The 24,472-nt window shown below is 41.1% G+C and overlaps 2 pseudogenes; both read left to right on the top strand.

The window, feature by feature from the left end:
* The first annotated feature begins 7,676 nt into the window (after positions 1 to 7,676).
* LOC104658844 lies at positions 7,677 to 8,291 on the top strand (annotated as a pseudogene).
* Positions 8,292 to 21,822: 13,531 nt separating this feature from the next.
* Positions 21,823 to 22,829, top strand: LOC104658845 (annotated as a pseudogene).
* Positions 22,830 to 24,472: the final 1,643 nt, after the last annotated feature.

Below are 24,472 nucleotides of genomic sequence, written 5' to 3'. Positions count from 1 at the left end.
TCTCTACAAATAAACAAACAACCCAATCTGTGAATGCCAAGATTGCTTAAGAATTCACAAACAGTATTTGAAAAAGATGTAGTAAGAACTGTTAGGAACATAAAAGTTATAGGATACTAATTCCTTAAAAACAAAAATGCAAAATTTCTTCCTAATTCACTTTTTTCTAACATTTAGGTTGGAGATAATTGGAAGAAAGGTTTACATATAGATTAGCGTCACTATTAGCCAAATAGTGCCTTTGTAAAAATTACAGAGAGGCCCTTTTCTCTGGTGGTGGGGGGTGGCATACAATCCTAAGCAGGACTCACAGCTTGGCAAGGCAGGAGGAGCACAGACTGGATTTCAGTTCCTACTCACCCCTCAGGTGGTTGCTTTTTGGTAATAAACATCCTGCCCAATCATACGAAGTGGCCTGATAGAGATGATATTTATTAACTACGTGACCTTGGGCAAACATCTCCATCCTTAGAACTTTAGATACCTCATATAACAAGTGAGAGGGGCTGACCTCTTAGGTCCTTTTTCTCTACAAATACTATGCTCCATGGCATCAGTAATTTTTTTTTTTTTTCCTAACTAAATGAGAGTCTTCACAGAAAGTGGAGGAAGTAAGTACCAAATGCTGGCCACAAGAAGGAACTAGTCTGAGAAGTAGAAGTGACAGAAACCCATGGGCAAAAGTGATCAGGTTATTCTAGAGTTCATGATAGGGAGAGTTGGCCATCATTAGATATATATCCGAGACTTTGGTAAGACACATCTACAAATTTTTCCTAAATAATAAGATTCCCTGGACAGAGACTCCCAAAGAGAAGATGTCAAGTGCTTGGGAGAAATGCTGCAAAATGAAATCTGTGTCTTTCAAACAGGATGATGTGGAACACGAAGAAAAGGGGGAGAGTTATTTAAAGAGAGACATACTTGGCCAGGCGTACTGGTTCAGGGCACTTTGGGAGGCTGAGACAGGTGGATCACTTGAGGCCAGGAGTTCGAGACCAGCCTGGTCAATATGGTGAAACCCCATCTCTCCAAAAAAAGAAAAAACAAAAAAGATGGATGTTAATGCTCTGAGATGACAGACTTTTGGAACTGTGGATATAAAGCCCACAGACCTTAACATTAGTGTGTTCAGCCTCATGACATTTCATTAGCTTATGGCTTCTGCTCCAGAAACTCCCACCATTTCCCCATTGACAAGGGAGAGAAAGAGGGCAGTAAGAGATTATTTAAAAATAGTTGTGAAACTACCAAGGTCTGTGGTTGAGGGTTGGTTTTCTTTTCTTTTCTTATTTCTTTTTTGTTGAGATGGAGTCTCGCTCTGTCGCCCAGGCTGGAGTGCAGTGGCATGATCTCGGCTCACTGCAAGCTCCGCCTCCCAGGTTCACACCATTCTCCTGCCTCAGCCTCCCGAGTAGCTGGGGCTACAGGTGCCTGCCACCACTCCCGGCTAATTTTTTGTATTTTTAGTAGAGATGAGATTTCACCATGTTAGCCAGGATGGTCTCGATCTCCTGACCTCGTGATCTGCCCATCTCGGCCTCCCAAAGTGCTAGGATTACAGGCCTGAGCCACAGCGCCCGGCTGAGGGTTGGTTTTCTAACCAACCTTTGTCTAGTCTAGTCTAACCTTTGACTGCAGACATCATATAAGGAACATGGTTGCCTCAGATCCAGAAGATATCAGGAAGGGCTGATTTGTTCCACACTATTTGACCAAACGGATTGCAACAAGATGTGGACATGTTTTGCTATGAGTTTGTCCCAAAACATTGGAAAGAAACCCCACATCCTGTCACCCTCCCTGAGGGCAAGGACACTCAGAGTTGAGAAATCTGAGGTTTAACCTGTGCTGGGGATGATGACTGATACAACAAAGGATGTAGGACCTCACCTAATGGATTTCAAAGATTGCTGATGTAAGATACACCAAGAACGAATGTTGATGTCCTGGTAGTAGAACAGGGGACCCCTTGTGGGTCCTGTCTTTGATCTCGGGAACACAAATCTTACATCATATTTATGACTGTGAAGGGAAAAGAAATCTTCAATGATGAGGTCTGGAAATTCTGAATATTCTATGCACAGTATTAGAATTTCACAAGAGAGGACTTTGCTCAGCAGAGAAAAATGAAGAGGTACTAAGTGGTAATTCACAGAATTGTCATTCCCATGCTCTTAACTCTCAAGTCTGTTTTGAGATCAGGAAACATGGAGTCTTTATTCTCACTGTGTCCCCTGATTTGAAGACTGTGATTAATTAAGGTGTCATTCATGACATGGTAAGCCATCTTGAGATATTTGAATATCCTGCCATCATGGGAACCCAGACCTACCTCTGGACTAATTATTGGGAGGGGACTGTGGGAAAGAATAATGACTGGAAAATAGAAATCTTTAAGATGTTCTTGAGTAGAACAAACTTCTCCAATAAAGATGTCCATGTGTTTGTATTTGGCATGGATAATACCACATATTCTATAACTCCAATTCTTTAGTATTAGCTCTTTGTGAAAACCTTCTTAGAAACAAGATGTGGGTTTCACTAGATTGTGTTTGGGGGCTATAATTTTATGATCCTATGAAAGATTGTCCCCTACTTTGTTTGCCACTTCTGCCAATAAGACCTCTATGTCCTGTCTGCTCTCTTGTTCCCCCAAATAAAGCTGGGATTTCTGTACCATTAACTATCTGCCCAGCATACAAACCTTTAAGTAAGAAAGAAAGCTTCCTCTTAACCGTCATCCAAAAAACAAACAAACAAACACACAAACAAAAGAAAATCTGAACTAAGAATAGAGAGCTTTGGTACTTCTTAAGTACAATGACTAATAAAATATAAACATACTTGCTGTCTTCAGGGGGTTTATAATTAAAATCATAACATATATTGACATTGTTTATCAGGTTAAAGACTATACTAATTGGCAGGAATAGAATATTCTTTCCTTTTTTTCAAAATTATAAGTACTCAAAAATTTAAGCAATCTCTATGTTCTACTTACTACTTCTAATGAAGACCTGACAATTCTACATTAATTCAGTAGTAATTTTAAGCATTAGATATGTTGATTTGTAATTAAGAGAGACTGAGATCAAGCATTTATGTTGGTGTCTACATTACTAGAAATGATGCAAAAACAGGGCTTTAATAAAATGAAGAAACTATTTTTTTTGTTTATATGCACCTAACACAAACTGAGATCAATATGTGCAACCTACATCTCTGCCAAATTTATCCTCCTTCCAGCCCTACTTTGGAGAGGGGTAATCATCTAAAATTAAACTATTTGCAGACAATTTTTCTTGGAAATGTAATACTAATGGAGGCAATTATTTTTCTTTAGGCTATAGAAAAACAAATTTTTATTTTTTTTTTATTTAAAAAAATAATAGAGTGGCAGGGTCTTGCTGTGTCGCCCAGGGCTTGAATTCCTGGGTTCAAGTGATCCTCCCACTTTGGTCTCCCAAAGTGCTGAGATTACAGGCATTACTGGCCTAGAAAAATTCTGAAGAAGTACGATAAGACAAACTCCTTGCCAGCAACCAAATTTTAGAAAATATAGGTTTTACTCTCAAGTAACTTGGGATGGCAGAAACAAACTGTCTTACTGTCTATTCTTGAAATATACACTAAGAAACCTATATTCATAAGAAGAAGTCTTTTAAAAGGGATAACATTTCATAGAAACTTTATTATTGACTTACATTTAACATATGAGCTGTAGCATTTTTCCAGAATTTTATATTCATCTTTATTTTCCTGAGTTTTTTGGTTTTGGTTTTGGTTTTGTTTTGTTTTAGTTTTTGGTTTGTTTTTTGTTTTTTTGTTTTTTTGTTTTTTTGTTTTTTTTTGAGACAGGGTCTCACTCTGTCACCCAGGTTAGAGTGCAGTGGCTCACTGTACCCTCGATCTCCCAGGCACAAGCAATACTCAGCCTCTTGAGTAGCTGGGACTACAGGCACATGCCACCATTCCTAGCTAATTTTTGTATTTTTAGTAAATATAGGATTTTGCCATGTTGCTCAGACTGGTCTCAAATTTCTGAGCTCAAACAGTCCTCCTGCCTTGGCCTCCCAAAATGCTGGGATTGCAGGCGTAAGCCACCACGCCCAGCCTATTTTTTATTTTCTTGAGTATTAAAGGCATTCCATGACTATTAAAGTCAACTAGTTTAAGTTTAATGAAGACCTGATTAAGGTTAAATATTCACCAAAATAAAAACAATTATTATTACCAAAATAACACCAATCTTTAAAAATCATTCCAAAAAATTAAAGTATCCACGTAGCATCCCTGCAGGGACTATATTCAGCATGAGAGATGAAGTAGGGAATTTGTCACAGAACATTCAGCAGACAAACTTAAAGAGGGAATTTTAAACTAGCTTTCAGAACCTAGGCTCAGAGGCAGTACTCAAGTGAGGTCCTGCTGCAGATGACAACTGCAAAAGAAAATGAACATTGATTTTCTCCAAGTTAGACTCATTTATTTAGCTGTTACTCATAAAGTAGAAGCCAGGTAAGCAGTAGTGTTGACTTATACATAATTTGCAAAGAGTTGATACATTCGGACAACAGTAGTGGGACTGCTTTATAGTTTCAAAAGCTTCTTAACATCTTCTCTGTTTTGAGTTCATCATCTTCTCTAAGATGAATTATCTTCAGATCAAATGATATAAGCCAATCTGCAATGGAACAAGCTGGAGGAGATTTAGATTCACTAAGAAGTTCTCTAGAGAAAAGTGTTAGTTTGTTTAAAAGAAATACTTTAAACTGAGGGAATTCATCACAACTAGACCAGTCTTACAAGAAATGTTTGAGAGTCCTTCATCTAGAAGTGGAAGTGTCAGGCCTCTGAGCCCAAGCTAAGCCATCATCTCCCCTGTGACCTGCACATATACATCCAGATGGCCTGAAGCAACTGAAGATCCACAAAACAAGTGAAAATGCCGGGTTCCTACCTTAACTGATAACATTCCACCATTGTGATTTGTGCCTGCCCCACCTTAACTGAGCGATTAACCTTGTGAAATTCTTTCTCCTGGCTCAGAACCTCCCCTACTGAGCATCTTGTGACCCCCACCCCTGCCCATAAGAGAAAAACCCCCTTTGACTATAATTTTCCATTACTCACCCAAATCCTATAAAACAGCCCTACCCCTATTTCCCTTTGCTGACTCTCTTTTTGGACTCAGCCCGCCTGCACCCAGGTGAAATAAACAGCTTTGTTGCTCACACAAAGCCTGTTTGGTGGTCTCTTCACATGGATGCACATGACGGAAAGGATGATGTCTACCATCAAGAAAACACACAAGAGTGTAAAATTCACTGGCATAGCAGATACACAAATGAGAACGAGAAAGGAATCAAATCTTACCACTACAGAAAACTACCAAACCTCAATGATAAATAATGAAAGAGGAAAAAGATCAATGAAACAAAAAGTTGGTTTTTTGCAAAGAAAAACAAAACTGATAAACTGCTAGCTAGATTAACCAAGAAAAGAAGAGATAAGATCCAAATAAACATAATCAGAAATGAAAAAGGAGACATGACAACAGATACCACAGAAATGCAAAAGGTCATCAGAGAGAATTATGAACAACTATATGCTCAAAAACTAGGAAACCTAGAGGGAATTGATTAAATACCAGAAAACATACTACCTCCTAAGATTGAACCAGGAGGAAACAGAAAACCTGAGCATGAAGGGGTGGCCTGCCCCTTCACACCTGTGGGCGTTTCTCATTAGGTGGAACGAGAGACTTGAGAAAAGAAATGAGACACAGAGACAAAGTATAGAAAAAGAAAAAGTGGGCCCAGGGGACCGGCGCTCGGCATACAGAGGACCCACGCCGGCACCGGTCTCTGAGTTCCCTTAGTATTTATTGATCATTATCTTTACCATCTTTGAAAAAGGGAAGTGGCAGGATAATAGGATCATCGTAGGGAGAAGGTCAGCAGTAAGACATATGAATAAAGATCTCTGTGACATAAGTTTAAGGAAAAGTGCTGTGCCTTGATATGCATATATAAACATCTCCATAAATCTTTTTAGTGCAGAAAGAGCAGCATTGCCACTGGCACGTCCCACCTTCAGCCCTAAGGCAGTTTTCTCCTTTCTCAGCAAACAGAACATACAATCGAGTTTTACACCAGATATTCCATTGCCCAGGGACCGGCAGGAGACAGATGCTTTTCTCTATCTCAACTGCCAAGAGGCCTTCTTTCCTCTTATACTAGTCCTCCTCAGCAGAGACCCTTCACGGGTGTCAGGCTGGGGGACCATCAGGTCTTTCCCTTCCCACGAGGCCATATTTCAGACTATCACATGGGGAGAAACCTTGGACAATACCTAGCTTTCCTAGGCAGAGGTCCCTGTGACCTTTGGCAGTGCACGTGTCCCTGGGTACTTGAGATTAAGAGAATGGTGATGACTTTTCACAAGCATACTGCCTTCAGGCACTTGTTTAACAAAGCACACCCTGCACAGCCCAAAATCCGTTAAACCTTGAGTCACCACAGCACATGTCTCTTGCAAGGACAAGGTTGGGGGTACGGTCACAGATTAACAGCATCTCAAATACAGAACAAAATGGAGTCTACTTCTTTCTATACAGACACAGTAACAGTCTGATATCTTTCTTTTCCCCACAGAACAGACCAATAATGAGATTACATCAGTAATAAAAAGTCTCCCCACAAAGAAAGGCCCAGAACTGGATCACTTTACTGCTGAATTCTATCAAGCTTATAAAGAACACCAATTCTTCTCAAATCATTCCAAAAAATTAAAGAAGACGGAGATCTTTCTAATTCATTCTGTAAGGCCAGCATTATCTGATACTAAAACCAGACAAGGACACACACAAAAAAGAAATCTATGAGAGAAAAATATCTCTCAGGAACATAGATGTAAAAATCCTCATCAAAATACTAGCAAACTAAATCCAACAACACATCAAAAATATAATACACTATGATAAAGTGGGATTTATCCCAGGAATGCAAAAAATGGTTCAACATATGCAAATCAATAAATGTGATACATTAACCAAAGGAAGGACAAAAACCATATGATTATCTCAATAAACACAGAAAAAGCATTTGATAAGATTTAACATCCTTCATGATAAAAACTCTCAACAAATTAGGCATAAAAGAAACATACCTCAAAATAACAAAGGCCATATATGACAAACTCACAGCTAACATCATACCACCTGGGGAAAAGCTGAAAGCCTTTCCTCCAAGAACTGGAATAAGACAATGATGCTCACCTTTACTATTCTTATTCAACATTGTGCTGGAAGTCTTAGCCTGATCGATTAGGAAAGAGGAAGAAATAAAGGCATAATCCAAGTTGGAAAAGAAGTGAAAGTGTCCCTCTTTACAGATGACATGATCTTATACCTAGAAAAACCTAAAGACTCTACCAAAAAACTCTTACAAATGATCAATAAATCCAGTAAAGTTGAAGGATACAAAACCAATATACAAAAATCAGTAGTGTTTCCATACAACAAAGATGAACTAACTAAAAAGAAATTAAGAAAGCAATCCCGCATTTCCACCCACTTCCCCACCCGGTGCCACTCTGGCTACCCTGCACTCACTCTGAGCTCCAGGCTCCTGCTAAGTTAGTGCCCCCATGGTCTCCCTTTAGCCGCTATCATGATTATCTACCCTGGCGTCATCAGTCACAATAGTTCTCCAACATGTATAAGATTTGGGAGATTGCAGACAGGCTTGCCTGGAGGTGGAGGGAAAGATGGTAAGGAGGACAGAAGGTAACACTCATGACTTGTTCACTGGTGGAAATGCCTCTGCTGAAGGCCCCCTAGAGCAAAGGTACCTAAAGCACAGTAATCACTGGTGTTGATATTGTCAGGAACCTCACTTAGAGGAAACCAGCTTCACAAAAGAAGCCTACAAGAAGTACATCAAAGATTACATGAAATCAATCAAAGGCAAATTTGGAGAATAGAGACCAGAAAGAGTAAAACGTTCTGTGACAGAGGCTACAGAACCAATCAAGCACACCCTTGCTAATTTCAAAAACTCCAGTTCTTTATTGGTGAAAACATGAATCCAGATGGCATGGTTGCCCTACTGAGCTACCATGAGAATGGTATGACTTCATATATGATTTTCTTTAAGGATGATTTAGAAATGGAAAAAATGGTAACAAAGTTGACAATTTCTTTGGATCTATCACCTGTCATCATAACTGGCTGCTGCTTGTCATCCATACAACACCAGTACTTAAGATGGATGGGACTGATATAATCTTGAGCTCTTCATTTATTTTGACTATGATTTATTTGGAGTGAAGGCAGTTTTTAAGAAAACTATGTCAGGTTGTCTAAAAATAAAATGTATTTAAACTAAAAAAAAAAGAAAAGCAATTCCATTTATAATAGCCAAAGAAAGAAAGAAATAACATACCTAGGAATAAATTTAACTAAGGAGGTGAAAGACTTCTACAAGGAAAACTGTAAAATACTGATGAAATTGAAGAGAACACAAAAATGGAACAACATACCATGCTCATGGATCAGTAGAATTAATATTGCTAAAATGACCATACTACCAAAGCAATCTACAGATTCAATGCAATTCCTATTGAAATACCACTGACACTCTTTTCAGAAATAGAAAAAAAAAATCCCTAAAATTGATATGGCACCACAAAAGACTCTGAATAGCCAAAGCAATACTGAACAAAAGCCACACTGGAGGCATCACACTACCTGACTTCAAAACGCACTACAAAGCTATGGCAGCCAAAACAACATGCTATTGGTATACACATAGACATATAGAGCAATGGATCAGAATAGAGAACCAGAAATACATTCCATGTACTTACAGCAAACTGATTTTGACAAAGGCACCAAGGACATGCACTGGGAAAGGAACACCCTCTTCGATAAATGATACTGAGAAAACTGGATAGTCATATGCATAAGAATGAAACTAGATTCCTATCTCTCACTACTTACAAAAATCAACTCAAAATGCAATAAAGACTTAAGCATAAGACCTGAAACACAAAACTACTAGAACAAAACATAGGAAGAATGCTTTGGGACATTGGCCTAGGGAAAGATTTTATGGCTAAGACTTTAAAAACACAGGGAACAAAAACAAAAAATAGACAAATGAGACTATATTAAACTAAAAAGCTTCTGCACTGCAAATGAAACAATCAACAGAGTGAAAAGACAGAGTGAAGAGACAACCTGTAGAATGGGAGAAAATAAATGAGAACTATTCATATGACAAGGGACTAATATCCAGAATATATAAGGATATCAAACAACTCAATAGTAAAAACAAAATAAAACAAAAATACCCTCAAATAATCCTGTTAAAAAGTGGGCATATGATCTGAATGGACATTTCTCAAAAGGAGACATCCAAACTGGGCACAGTGGCTCACATCTATAATCCCAGCACTTTGGGAGGCCAAGGCAGGAGGACTGCTTGGGCCCAGGAGTTCAAGACCAGCCTGGGCAACAGAGTAAGACCCTGTCTCTATTAAAAAAAAAAAAAAAAAAGGCATGGTGGCATGTGCCTGTGGTCCCAGCTGTTTGGGAGGATGAGGTGGGAAGATCATTTGAGGTGGTACATGCTTATGGTCCCAGCTACTTAGGAGGCTAACCCTGGGAGATCAAGCCTGCAATGAGCCGTGATGATGCCACTGCACTCCAGCCTGGGTGACAGAGTGAGACCCTGTCTCAAAAAAAAAGAAGACATACAAATGGCCAACAGGTATTTGAAAAAAAAAAGTTGAACATCACTAATCATCAGGGAAATGCAAATCAAAGCCATGAGATAACATCTCACTCCAATTAGAATGGCTATTATAAAAAACAAACAAAAAAATGCTGGTGAGGATGTGGAGAAAAGGAAACTCACACACTGTTGGTGAGAAGATAAAATGTTACAGCCATTATGTAAAACAGTATGGCGGTTTCTCAAAAAACTAAAACTGGAACTACTATTCGATGCAGCAATCCGAATACCGGGTATCCAAAGGAAAGGAAATCAGTATATACAAGGGATATCTGTACCCTTGTTTTTTTGCATCATTATTCACAATAGCCAAGATATGGAATCAACCTCACTATCCATCAATGGATAAATGGATAAGGAAAATGTGGTGTATATATATATATATATGCAATGAAATACTATTTGATCATTAAAAAAAAAAAAAAGAAATCCCATCATCCACAGCAAAATGAATAGAACTGAAGGTCATTATGTTAAATAAAATATGCCAAACACAGAAAGACAAATATCACATGTTCTCATTCATATGTGGGAATAAAAATGGTGATCTCATGAAGGTAGAGAGTAGAATGACAGTTACTGAAGGCTGGGGAGGGTAGTGGGTAGGGAGATGAAGAGAAGTTGGTTAATGGGTACAAACATACAGCTAGACAGAAGGAATAAGTTCTAGTATTTGACAGCAGAGTAAAGTTACTATAGTTAACAATAATTTATCGTATATTTCAAAATATCTAGAAGAGAATATTTGAAATATTCCCAACACAAAGAAATGATAAATGTTTGAAGTGATGGATATCCTAATACTCTGATTTGATCGTTGTACGTTGTATGCATGTATCAAAATATCACTTATTTGTATAATTATTATGTATCAATGACAACATTCCTGAAATCCTAAAAAAAAAGTCCTTTAAAGAACCAGTGAGGGTAAAGGATAAGACCAAGGTCCAGCTCAAGCAACAGAAGATAGTTACAGAATTATTGCGCACATTCTGGAGAAAAAGCCATGTTGTTCCTAAGAGGGAAAAGAGATGGAAAAGGAGGGAAGAGAAAAAGTTGGATAAGAAGAAGAGAAGCAAGCAAGAGGATAGAATGCAGGGCCAGTATGGTGGCTATGGTCTGAATGTGTGCCTCAAAATCATACGTTGAAACTTAGTCACCAATATATAATATCAAGGGGTGTGTTCTTCAGGAAGTGATTAAGTCATGAGGGCTCCTTGCTTGTGAATGGGATTTATGCCTTATAAAAAAGGCTTCACACAGTATTTGCCCTTTTTGCCCTTCTGCCTTCCACCATGTGAAGACACAGTATTCAAGGCTCCATCTTGGAAGCTGAGACTGAACCCTCATTAGACACAGAACCTGCTGGTGCTTTGATCTTGGACTTCTCAGTTTCCAGAGCTGTCAGTATTGAATGTATGTTGTTATAAATTACCCAGTCTCAGGTGTTTTGTTAGCAGCAGGAACAGACTAAGACACCAGCCCCTACTATTTATGAGTTTTGGCCTGTTCATACTGGCTCAAGAGAGCCAATTGGGTCAATTCCACGTTCAATGACATCACGTGGATAGTGCGAAATCACCGGTGGGTATTTATATCGTGTAAACTGGCACATGCTATAAATCAGGGGTCACCAATGCCATCTTTCCTCTGGGAGCTTGTTTCCCTCAACTCCTCTAGGTCTAGGGCAATAAGCCAACATAACATTGGTCTGAATATTTATTTATTTATTTTGAGACAGAGTCTTGCTTTGTCACCCAGGTTGGAATGCAGTGGCGCGATCTTGGCTCACTACGACCTCTGCCTCCTGGGTTCAAGTGATTCTCCTACCTCAGCCTCCCGAGTAGCTGAGATTACAGGTGCCCACCACCATGCCCAGCTAAGTTTTTATTTTTTATTTTTTGTGTGTTTTTAGTAGAGACAGGGTTTCACCGTGTTGGCCAGGCTGGTCTCCTGACTTTAAGTGACTTATCTGCCTCGGCCTCCCAAAGTGCTGGGATTACAAGTGTGAGCCACCGTGCCCGGCCAGGTCTAAATATTTGTAACAAGCTGTTAAATAAAATATGTTCTACCCTCACATCTTGACAAATATACTTTTATAATGATCTGGAAGGGCAGGTTCCTATTTAGAATTCTCAGACTCCTTGGGGTCTCCAGATTATGGAGCTAGCTGGCTCCCTGGCTGCCCATCCCTGGTCTGAGGGCAGTTCCTCTGTTATTTCTACCTATGCCCCATCCTACACCACAAAGGGCTTTGTGGACACATGTGTGGACACCTGATGCTGCACAGCTAAGCTCTAACCACACCCACTTCATAAAATGTGTGTCCCCTGGGCATCCTTAGCCTCTAGGGTTGTGTACTCCAGCTGTGCATTCTGCCCTTAGGAGGACTTAATCAGGAAAGAGGCTGTACTGGCCCTGTAAATAGCCTCCAAGTGGGTTGGGCAGATAATTCTGTGGTCTAAGGCACCCAGACATAGATGAATAGTATTCCATTGTATAGATCACTTTGGGTAATATGGACATTTTAACAACTTTAATCCTTCTAGTCCATGAGCATGAGCTATCTTTCCATTTATTTGTGTCTTCTTCTATTTTTCTAATGATTTTTTAATAGTTTTCAGTGTACTGATTTTTCTGTGTTGATTTTGGATCCTACAACTTTATTATATTTGTTTATCTTAACAGTTTTTTGGGGGAGTCTCTGGGGTTTTCTACATACAAGGACAAGTTCTCTGCAAACAGGTGTAATTTAGCTTCTCCCTTTCCTATTTGCGAGATGTCTTTTATTTATTTCTCTTGCCTAATTGCTGTAGCTAGGATTTCCAATACTATATGTTGAATACAGGTGGCAATAATGGACATCTTTGTGTTGTTCTGATCTTAGAAGAAAGGCTTTCCGTTTTCACTGTAGTGTATAGTATTAGCTGTGAACAAAGTCCGCATTTTAAAACACCTGTTAGATTCTTACTGGGAGATGCTGAAGGCCTCTACATGTAAGAGGTGGGGTAGGGCTGTGTTGCTCTTCCCTCCAAATTCACTAAATGTTGGCATGTTACCGTGGTATCCAGCCCTAGATGGAATTCTGCTACCTCTGTCATCATTAGCAAGCAGGCATCCTCTTCTTACAAGCTCAGCTCAGTCCCTTAGGCACTGTATCAGTTGAGATAAGGAAAAGCTGCTGTAATAATAATACAACGGTTTAAAGCAAGAGACGGAGGTGAATGTTCCCAGGTGGCAGGTGGTCTGCTTCATGAGCCACTCAGGGGCTCAGATTCCTTCCAGCATGATTCTGCACTACTGTCTGGGCCTTTTGTTGTCTGCATAGCAAATTTCTAGCCAACCAAATGGCAAGAAGGGAACAAGAACTCAAAAGAGGCATATTCATGTTCTTAAGGTGTAGGCCCAGAAATCTAGGTATACATTCTTCTATTCACACGCCATCAGGTGAAACTTAGCCACATGACTACAGCTATCTCTTAGGTGAGCTGGATGGGTGGGGTAGCCAAGCCCCTAGGAAGAAGAGGAGAATGGACTATTTGGTAGAAAGCCGGTTGTCTCTACCATTGGCACACTGCCAAGTATCTTGCAGGAAAGAATTAATCAAGGCAGATGCAGTAATATTCTAGAGGCAAGTTAAGCTCACTTACTATTCAGAATAGGTACCAGAATCTTCAGGTCCAAATCAGAGTCTAAGCCACGAAGACCCCTCTGAAAGATATAGATAGGCTGCTGGGCTCATAAATTTTATGCTCTCCTATACGTATAAGGACACAAATTCTTCTACAGTATTGTTATTAATCCACATATTTTATTTATTTATTTATTTTTATATGGCGTCTCGCTCTGTCACCTAGGCTGGAGTGCAGTGGTGCGATCTCGGCTCACTGCAACCTCTGCCTCCTGGGTTCACGCCATTCTCCTGTCTCAGCCTCCGGAGTAGCTGGGACTACAGGCACCTGGCACCACGCTCGGCTAATTTTTGGTATTTTTAGTAGAGATGGGGTTTCACCATGTTAGCCAGGATGGTCTCAATCTCCTGACCTTGTGATTCGCTCACCTTGGCCTCCCAAAGTGCTGGGACTACAAGCGTGAGCCACTGTGCCTGGCCTCACATATTTTATTTTTTTAAATTAAATTAAATTAAATTTTTTTAGACATGGGGTCTTGCTATGTTGCCCAGGCAGGATTCAAACTTCTGGGCTTGGCTGGGCATGGTGGTTCATTCCTATAATCCCAGTGTTTCGGGAAGCCAAGGCAGGAGGCTTGCTTGAGGCCAGGAGTTTGAGACCAGCCTGGGCAACATAGCAAGACACCATCTCTACAAAACAAAAACAAAAACAAACAGACAAAAACCTCCTGCACTCAAAGAATCCTCCCACCTCAGCCTTCTGAGTAGTATCACACACACACATGCCACTTTGCCTAGCTAATCCACATATTTTAAACACCACACATTTTGCCAACTAAAAACTATTTCTATCATTTAAAAAGTATATTAACAACTAGTACATTGAGATAGCAATAGTCAAACCACTTGTAATAGGTCCTCTGGAATGTGGAGACCTGAGAAAAACATTTCAAGGTCAGGCACAGTGGCTCATGCCTGTAATCCCAGCACTTTGGGAGGCCGAGACGGGTGGATCACGAGGTCAGGAGATCGAGACCATCCTGGCTAACACGGTGAAACTCCATCTCTACTAAAAAAATACAAAAAACTAGCCAGGCGTGGTGGTGGGCACCTGTAGTCCCAGCTATTTGGGAGGCTGAGGCAGGAGAATGGCGCAAACCTGGGAGGCAGAGCTTGCAGTGAGCCGAGATCACGCCACTGCACTTCAGCCTGGGTGACAGAACGAGACTCCGTCTCAAAAAAAAAAAAAAAAAAAAAAAAATTTCAAACCTGTCCTAGAGAGTATATTCCTGATTAGGGCACTTTAAATGCTAAATTCCTATTTCTAGATTAAAAGTAACAAACACGCATATATATCATATTGTCCAGGCCCTTTATGCATATTGGAAACATTCATACCACACACACACACTCACATACGCATGCACACACACAAACACATGTGTGTGCGCATACACACACACACGCACACAGGAAATACAGAAAACTATGCACCAAAATAGAGATGATTATTACTAGGTAGGGTCTATTTTGTGCAGGTATCAACATATAAATATTCCCAGAGGAATTTCATAATTCACGATTTCGTGAAGATGACAAAAGAAGTAAAGAATGACTGCATCTATTCTGAACTTGACGCAATTCTGAAGTCCTGATGTCAGTCGCTACTTCTTCCTTTCTAAGGCACTGATGGTAACAATTAACTTCTGTGGCCAGGGGACTATTTCCAGGATGGCCTGGATCCTATTTTTGCCATCCCATACTGCTCTCACACCACACTGTTTGAGAGGTCTACTTCCTGGATCTGGGCCCTTGTTATAAATGAAAGTAGTTCTTCTTTGCTTTGGTCCTGGATCAAAAGTTAGCCCTCAACTACTGAGTCTTTAGCAATTCCTTTGCATCTGATTGCAGATGCAATTGAAAATTGCAACATAACTGCAGTTGCCTTGCCTGTGAAAAGGCAATATAACTGATGGTTGAAAGCAAAGATTTTTTCAGTTCCCTCATCTGAATAATGAGTTGGCAGATGTAGCGTGCTTCGGACAGCACCTGGCATGTAGTAAGTAGCACTCTGTGGGTGCCGGCTGTTACCATTTCCCTATTATCTGTTTCTCTTGACAGACCTTAGATAGTGGGACTTTGAATCTTCTTCACTTTATTTTATTGTTTTAATTAATAATTAATTATTTTTAAAAGACAGAGTCTCACTCTGTTGTCCAGGTTGGAGTATAATGAAGCAGTCATAGCTCACTGTAACCTCAAACACCTGAGCTCAAGTGATCTTCCTGCCTCAGTCTCCCAAGTAGCTAGGACTACAGGCATGCATCACCTCACCCAGCTAATTTTTAAATTTTTGTAGAGATGAGGTCTTGCCATGTTGTCCAGGTTGGTCTTGAACCCCTGGCCTCAAGGGATCATCCTGCCTTGGCCTCCCAAAGCTCTGGCATTACAGGTGTGAGCCACTGTGCCTGGCCTCCACTTTATTTTAAGAAGGAAACCACAGGTAAATACTCTTACACTTTATCACTCTTGACACTACCCTTCCACTAGTTAACTGCAGGAACAGGGTCAGATGGCTGCTGGGGTTGTCTTGAAACTTGACATGATTAAGCCCGTGATGCCAGGATAAAAAAAAAATTACTTTTCTCTTGGCCTTTATCTGTTGTCTGTCTTTTAGACATTTAACTATCAGTCTTCCTACGTGAAGGAAGGAATAAATGGTGTTAAAAACAAAAAAAAGAGTTTTTCCTGTTCCAAGATGGCCAAATAGGAATAGCTCTGGTCTGCAGCTCACAGTGTGACTGACGCAGAAGACAGGTGATTTCTGCATTTTCAACTGAGCCTCCACTGGTGATACTCAGGCAAACAGGGTCTGGAGTGGACCCCCAGCAAAATCCAACAGACCTGTAGCTGAGGGTCCTGACTGTTAGAAGGAAGACTAACAAACAGAAAGGAATAGCATCAACATCAACACAAAGGACATCCACACCAAAACCCCATCTGTAGGTCACCAACATCAAAGACCAAAGGTAGATAAAACCACAAAGATGGGGAGAAACCAGAGCAGAAAAACTGAAAATTCTAAAAACCAGAGCACCACTTCTCCTCCAAAGGATTGCAGCTCCTCGCCAACAATGGAACAAAGCAGGAGAGAGAATGACTTTGACTAGTTGACAGAAGTAGGCTTCAGAAGGTCGGTAATAACAAACTTCTCTGAGCTAAAGGAGGATGTTTGAACTCATCACAAGGAAGCTAAATACCTTGAAAAAAGATTGGACGAATGACTAACTAGAATAAACAGTGTAGAGAAGACCTTAAATGACCTGATGGAGCTGAAAACCATGGCACGAGAACTACGTGACACATGCACAAGCTTCAGTAACCAATTCGATCAAGTGGAAGAAAGGGTATCAGTGATTGAAGTTCAAATTAATGAAATAAAGTGAGAGAAGTTTAGAGAAAAAAGAGCAAAAAGAAATGAACAAAGCCTCCAAGAAATATGGGACTATGTGAAAAGACCAAAGTAAAGTTTGATTGGTGTACCTGAAAGTGACAGGGAGAATAGAACCAAGTTGGAACACACTCTTCAGGATATTATCCAGGAGAACTTCCCCAACCTAGCAAGGCAGGCCAACATTCAAATTCAGGAAATACGGAGAACACCACAAAGATACTCCTCAAGAAGAGCAACCCCAAGACATATAATTGTCAGATTCACCAAGGTTGAAATGAAGGAAAAAATGTTAAGGGCAGCCAGAGAGAAAGGTTGGGTTAACCACAAAGGGAAGCCCATCAGACTAACAGCGGATCTCTTGGCAGAAACTCTACAAGCCAGAAGAGAGTGGGGGCCAATACTCAACATTCTTAAAGAAAAGGATTTTCAACGAAGAATTTCATATCCAGCCAAACTAAGCTTCATAAGTGAAGGAGAAATAAAATCCTTTTACAAGCAAACACTGAGAGATTTTGTCACCACCAGGCCTGCCTTACAAGAGCTCCTGAGGGAAGCACTAAACATGGAAAGGAACAACCGGTACCAGCCACTGCAAAAACATGCCAAATTGTAAAGACCATCAATGCTAGGAAGAAACTATGTCAACAAACAGGCAAAATAACCAGCTAACATCAAAATGACAGGATCAAATTCACACATAACAATATTAACCTTAAATATAAATGGGCTACAGGCCCCAGTTACAAGATACAGACTGGCAAATTGGATGAAGAGTCAAGACCCATCAGTATGCTGTATTCAGGAGACCGATCTCATGTGCAGAGACACATATAGGCTCAAAATAAAGGGATGGAGGAAGATCTACCAAGCAAATGGAAAGCAAAAAAAAAGCAGGGGTTGCAATCCTAGTCTCTGATTAAACAGACTTTAAACCAACAAAGATCAAACGAGACAAAGAAGGCCATTACATAATGGTAAAGGGATCAATTCAACAAGAAGAGCTAACTTTCCTAAATATATATGCACCCAATACAGGAGCACCCAGATTCATAAAGCAAGTCCTTAGAGACCTACAAAGAGACTTAGACTCCCACACAATAATAATGGGAGACTTGAACACCCAACTGTCAATATTGGACAGATCCATGAGACAAAAAGTTAACAAGGATATCCAGGACTTGAACTCAGCTCTGTACCAAGCAGACCTAATAGACATATACAGAACTCTCCACCCCAAATCAACAGAATATACATTCTTCTCAGCACCACATCACACGTATTCCAAAATTGATCACATAGTTGGAAGTAAAGCACTCCTCAGCAAATGTAAAGGAACAGAAATCACAACAAAGTTTCTCTCAGTCCACAGTGCAATCAAATTAGAACTCATGATTAAGAAACTCACTCAAAACTACTCAATTACATGGAAACTGAACAACCTGCTCCTTAATGACTACATAACGAAATGAAGGCAGAAATAAAGATGTTCTTTGAAACCAATAAGAACAAAGACACAACATACCAGAATCTCTGGGACACATTTAAAGCAGTGTGTAGAGGGAAATTTATAGCCCTAAAATGCCCACAAGAGAAAGCAGGAAAGATCTAAAATCAACATGCTAACATCACAATTAAAAGAACTAGAGAAGCAAGAGCAAACAAATTCAAAAGCTAGCAGAAGGCAAGAAATAACTAAGCTCAGAGCAGAACTGAAGGAGACAGGGACACAAAAACCCTTCAAAAAATCAATGAATCCAGGAGCTGGTTTTTAGAAAAGATCAACAAAATTAATAGACCACTAGCAAGACTAATGAAGATGAAAAGAGAGAAGAATCAAATAGATGCAATAAAAAATGAGAAAGGGGATCACCACCGATCCCACAGAGATACAAACTACCATCAGAGAATACTATAAACTAGAAATAAACTAGAAAATCTAGAAGAAATGGATAAATTCCTAGATGCATACACCCTCCCAAGACTAAACCAGGAAGAAGTTCAATCTCTGAATAGACCAATAACAGGCTCTGAAATTGAGGCAATAGTTAATAGCCTACCAACCAAAAAAAGTCCAGGACCAGAAGGATTCACAGCCGAATTCTACCAGAGGTACAAAGAAGAGCTGGTACTATTCCTTCTGAAACTATTCCAATCGATAGAAAAAGAGGGAATCCTCCCTAATTCATTTTATGAGGCCAGCATCATCCTGAAACCAAAGTCTGGCAGAGACACAACAAAAAAGAGAATTTTAGACCAATATTCCTAATGAACATCAATGAGAAAATCCTCAATAAAAGACTTGCAAACTGAATCCAGCAGCACATCAAAAAGCTTATCCACCACAATCAAGTTGGCTTCATCCCTGGGATGCAAGGCTGGTTCAACATACGCAGATCAATAAATGTAATCCATCACATAAACAGAACCAATGACAAAAACCACATGATTATCTCAATAGATACAGAAAAGCCTTCCACAAAATTCAACAGCCCTTCATGCTAAAAATGCTCAATAAACTAGGTATTGATGGAAGGTATCTCAAAATAATAAGAGCTATTTGTGACAAACCCACAGCCAATATCATACTGAATGGGCAAAAACTGGAAGCATTCCCTTTGAAAACTAGCAGAAGACAGGGATGCCCTGTCTCACCACTCCTATTCAACATAGTGTTGGAAGTTCTGGCCAGGGCAACAGGCAGGAGAAAGAAATAATAGGTATTCAATTAGGAAAGGAGGAAGTCAAATTGTCCCTGTTTGCAGATGACATGATTGTATATTTAGGAAACCCCATTGTCTCAGCCCAAAATCTCCTTAAGCTGATAAGCAACTTCAGCAAAGTCTCAGGATACAAAATCAATGTACAAAAATCACAAGCATTCCTATACACAAATAACAGACAAACAGAGAGCCAAATCATGAGTGAACTCCCATTCACAATTGCTACAAAGAGAATAATATTCCTAGGAATCCAACTTACAAGGGATGTGAAGCACCTCTTCAAGGAGAACTACAAGCCACTGCTCAATGAAATAAAGGAGGACACAAACAAATGGAAAAACATTCCATGCTCATGGATAGGAAGAATCAATATTGTGAAAATGGCCATACTGCCCAAGGTAATTTATAGATTCAATGCCATCTCCATCAAGCTACCAATGACTTTCTTCACAGAATTGGAAAAAAAAAAACAACTTTAAAGTTCATATGGAACCAAAAAAGAGCCTGCATTGCCAAGACAATCCTAAGCAAAAAGAACAAAGCAGGAGGCATCACGCTACCTGACTTCAAACTATGCTACAAGGCTATGGTAACCAAAACAGCATGGTACTGGTAGCAAAACAGAGATATAGACCAATGGAACAGAACAGAGGCCTCAGAAATAACACCACACATCTACAACCATCTGATCTTTGATAAACCTGACAAAAACAAGAAATGGGGAAAGGGTTCCCTATTTAACAAATGGTGCTGGGAAAACTGGCTAGCCATATGTAGAAAGCTGAAACTGGATCCCTTCCTTACACCTTATACAAAAATTTATTCAAGATGGATTAAAGACTTAAATGTTAGACCTACAACCATAAAAACCCTAGAAGAAAACCTAAGCAATACCATTCAGGACATAGACATGGGCAAGGACTTCATGACTAAAACACCAAAAGCAATGGCAACAAAAGCCAAAAGAGACAAATGGGATCTAATTCAACTAAAGAGCTTCTGCACAGCAAAAGAAACTACCATCAGAGTGAACAGGCAGCCTACAGAATGGGAGAAAATTTTTGCAATCTATCCATCTGACAAAGGGCTAATATCCAGAATCTACAAAGAACTTACACAAATTTACAAGAAAATAAAACAAACAATTCCATCAAAAAGTGGGCAAAGGATATGAACAGACACTTCACAAAAGAAGACATTTATGCAGCCAACAGACACATGAAAAAATGCTCATCATCACTGGCCATCAGAGAAATGCAAATCAAAACTACAATGAGATACCATCTTATACCAGTTAGAATGGCAATCATTAAAAAGTCAGAAACAACAGATGCTGGAGAGGACGTGGAGAAATGGAAACACTTTTACACTGTTGGTGGGAGTGTAAACTAGTTCAACCATTGTGGAAGACAGTGTGGCGATTCCTCAAGGATCTAGAACTAAAACTACCATTTGACCCAGCGATCCCGTTACTGGGTATATACCCAAAGGATTATAAATCATGCTAATATAAAGACACATGCACAAGTATGTTTATTGCGGCACTATTCACAATAGCAAAGACTTGGAACCAACCCAAATGTCCATCAACAATAGACTGGATTAAGAAAACGTGGCACATATATACCATGGAATACTATGCAGTCATAAAAAAGGATGAGTTCGTGTCCTTTGCCGGGACATGGATAAAGCTGGAAACCATCATTCTGAGCAAACTATCACAAGGACAGAAAACCAAACACTGCATGTTCTCACTCATAGGTGGGAATTGAACAATGAGAACACTTGGACACAGGGTGGGGAACATCACACACCGGGGCCTGTCATGGGTTGGGGGCCTGGGGGAGGGATAACATTAGGAGAAATACCTAATGTAAATGACCAGTTAATGGGTGCAGTAAATCAACAGGGCACATGTATACCTACGTAACAAACCTGCACGTTGTGCACATGTACCCTAGAACTTCAAGTATAATTAAAAAAAAGAGAGAGCAATAATTTTTTAAAGAAAAAAGCACTCCGTGGGCAGTGTTTGAAAGAAAGTCTAAAAGAGAGTTCCTCACCTCCTGTGCATTAAGTTTATCTATATACTTACCTGTTCCCTTTAATAACTGTAGTTTTTGCTGGTGTTTAAATATGCTAAGAACTACATCTCCCAGCGTGTGTGGCAGAGTGGTGGCCTCTGTGCACCGTCTGCACCCGTCAGAGGTGACAATGCAGTGGGCTGTGAGCACAGTGGCCCATCGGGGTTTTCTCCTGCAGGCATTCCCTCCTGTCTTGTGTCATCCGCTTAGTTGTGCACAGACCAAGATACATGGTGGCGACCCGGTGAAGCTGACGCAGAGTCTAGTGGTTGGAGACATTGCCGAGCTAAGGCCAAACCAGAGGACACTGTTGCTGTTTACCGATGACTTGATTGTGACCAGCACTTCTGAGGGGCATCTATATGTGATATCCAACAATGGCTGCTGGGAAAAAGACTTGGCCTTCATGCAGGTCAAGGTCAGAGAACTTCAGAGGCAGGGCAGAGATGTGGGCCTGGAGGTGGTAGATACTGCCCTGCTAGCCCTGCAAGGGCCTCCTGTGGCTCAGGTGCTATAGGCCGGCGCGGCAGCTGACCTGAGGAAACTGCCTTCATGACTAGTGCTGTGATGGAGGTGTTTGACATGTCTGGCCACCACCTTATCCACTGTGGCTGCACAGGAGAGAATGGCATGGACATCTTGGTGCCAGCAGTGGGGGCAGTTCACTCGGCATCAGCTCTTCTGGAAAACCCAGAGGCGAAGCTGACAGTGCTGGCAGCTTGTGCCTGGAGGCGGGCCTCTGGCTGTACGGGAGTGACACTGATGAACACACTACCCCTGTGGAGGGCAGCCTCAGTTGGACATTGGGGAAGTGCCACCAAGCTGCTCTCCACTTCCCTGGAGCCAAGGTCACTGGTCCCCAGCTGAAGGGCAAGTGCAGTGGAGGCATGTGGGGTTGATGTGTGAGGGGGTCCTGATGCAGGCACACAGTCCCACCTGAGCATTGAGGGTCCATGACTGGTACTGTGACCAGTGGCTGTCCCTTGCTCAACCTGAAGAAGAATGTGGCAATGGGTTACATGCCCTGCCAGTGGTCAGCCAGGGACAATGCTGCTGGTAGAGGTGCGGCAGAGACAGCAGATGGGCGCGGTCAGCAAGATGCCCTTTGCATCCATGAACTGCTCTACCCTCAGGTGAGGATGGCTCAAGGCAGGGCCATCCCCTCCAGAAGTCTTGCCCTAGAGGGCATCCTACAAGGGCTTTCACAGGAAGCTGAGGCAGAACTCGCTGGGGGTGGGCAGCTAAGGGGGAGGTTGGTTCTAGTGGTCTGGTTGGGGGGGGCCATACCACCTACTCTCCCCACCCAACCCATGCCACTCCAGCTCCAGGACCCCATTTCTGAGTGACAGACCAGCCCATTCAATGTCTTCTTTCGGTCCATGATCCCACTGACCCACTCTAGCCTGATGGAGGGAAATGAGAAGCTCTGGTTCTGCCATCTCTCCCACTCTGCCAGGTGCCGGCTGTGGAACAAAGGCTTGCCTTTGTGGGGAGGATAAAATCTGCCCAACCTGCCTCACCTTGGTTATTCGCATTGCAAGGATTCATTACCATGGGCAGTGGGCTCAGGCCACCCCTCCAGTTTGCTTTCCATAAATGCAAATTGTCCCTACTATGAGTGAGGAATGACTCCTGACTCGCAGGCATGCGCCACCACATGAACCGCCACACTCAGCCATAAAGTTATTTTTAACTCAGGTTTATTTACAAAGAAATGGAATCCCAGAGAATCCAGAGAGGCAGAGTCAAAGTGACTGCATTTAACCACCAAAGACAAGAAACGTGGGCATATTTACAATACAGGGCAGCAGGAACGTATTGCTAACCAGTTGCCTTAGCTCACAAAGATCTGTAGTGGTAATTGATCACAGTGTTCCTAGGAACAAAATGGATGGGTAGTCAAAAATGTAGCTTGCATCATTAGAGTGGAAAGTCACAGCATTTTACCTAGTTTTCAGACTTAATAACTTTACAGATGCAGAGGGCCTTGATTGAAGAATGTCTCTGGTGGTCCACCCTAACCAGAGCCATGCAGGCAGGAGAATTCTGGGACATGTAGTTCAGTCTAGCCAAGTCTAGCCAAGTTGACAATGATAAAGCCACCATTCCTAAGGAAGATGCAGAGCAGGGATTTGACCGTAGGTGGTCAGGAGTTGTAGGCTCCACTCTTAACTGTTACTCTATTTTACCTCCTTGGGGTACCCAGGTTGGTCTTGAATTCCTGGGCTCAAGTGATCCACTGCCTCTGCTTCTCAAAGTGCTGGGATTATAGGCATGAACCCCTTTGAGAAGCAGAGGTGCCATAAAGTTATTTTTAACTCAGGTTTATTTACAAAGAAAATGTATCACAGACCTTATGTAGTTCTGGGCCACAAGGCTGCCTCAATGAGCTTTCCATCTATTGAGCTTATGGTAAATGTTCCACCATCTTCTAACTGGAATCTACACTAATGGCCAAATAATATGTAGACTCGAAAGTATGTATGCTTTACAAAAAAAAATTACACTTACATTAACATACCTGATTCTATCCTGAAGTGGAGCCAAAAGTCTCTGTAGTTTGTTTAATAGATTCAAAATAGTAGAGAGAAAATCTGAGCAAATCACCGAACTGTTTTGCTGTCTTCCCTCCCAAACAATGCAGCAGCTGAGTGGTGGCTGGACTGCCGGATTCTGGGGGTGCTGGTCTGCCCGGGATTTTCATAGTTTAGTGCAGAAACTCCCATGCCCTGGCAAACCAGGAGGTTTGGTCACCCTAGCTGGGGGATAAGCAGGCCTTA

Source organism: Rhinopithecus roxellana, chromosome 2, assembly GCF_007565055.1.
Source record: "Rhinopithecus roxellana isolate Shanxi Qingling chromosome 2, ASM756505v1, whole genome shotgun sequence".
NCBI lineage: Eukaryota > Metazoa > Chordata > Mammalia > Primates > Cercopithecidae > Rhinopithecus > Rhinopithecus roxellana.
Note: the sequence above shows the minus strand (reverse complement) of the source record. Positions and strands in the feature narration are given on the sequence as shown.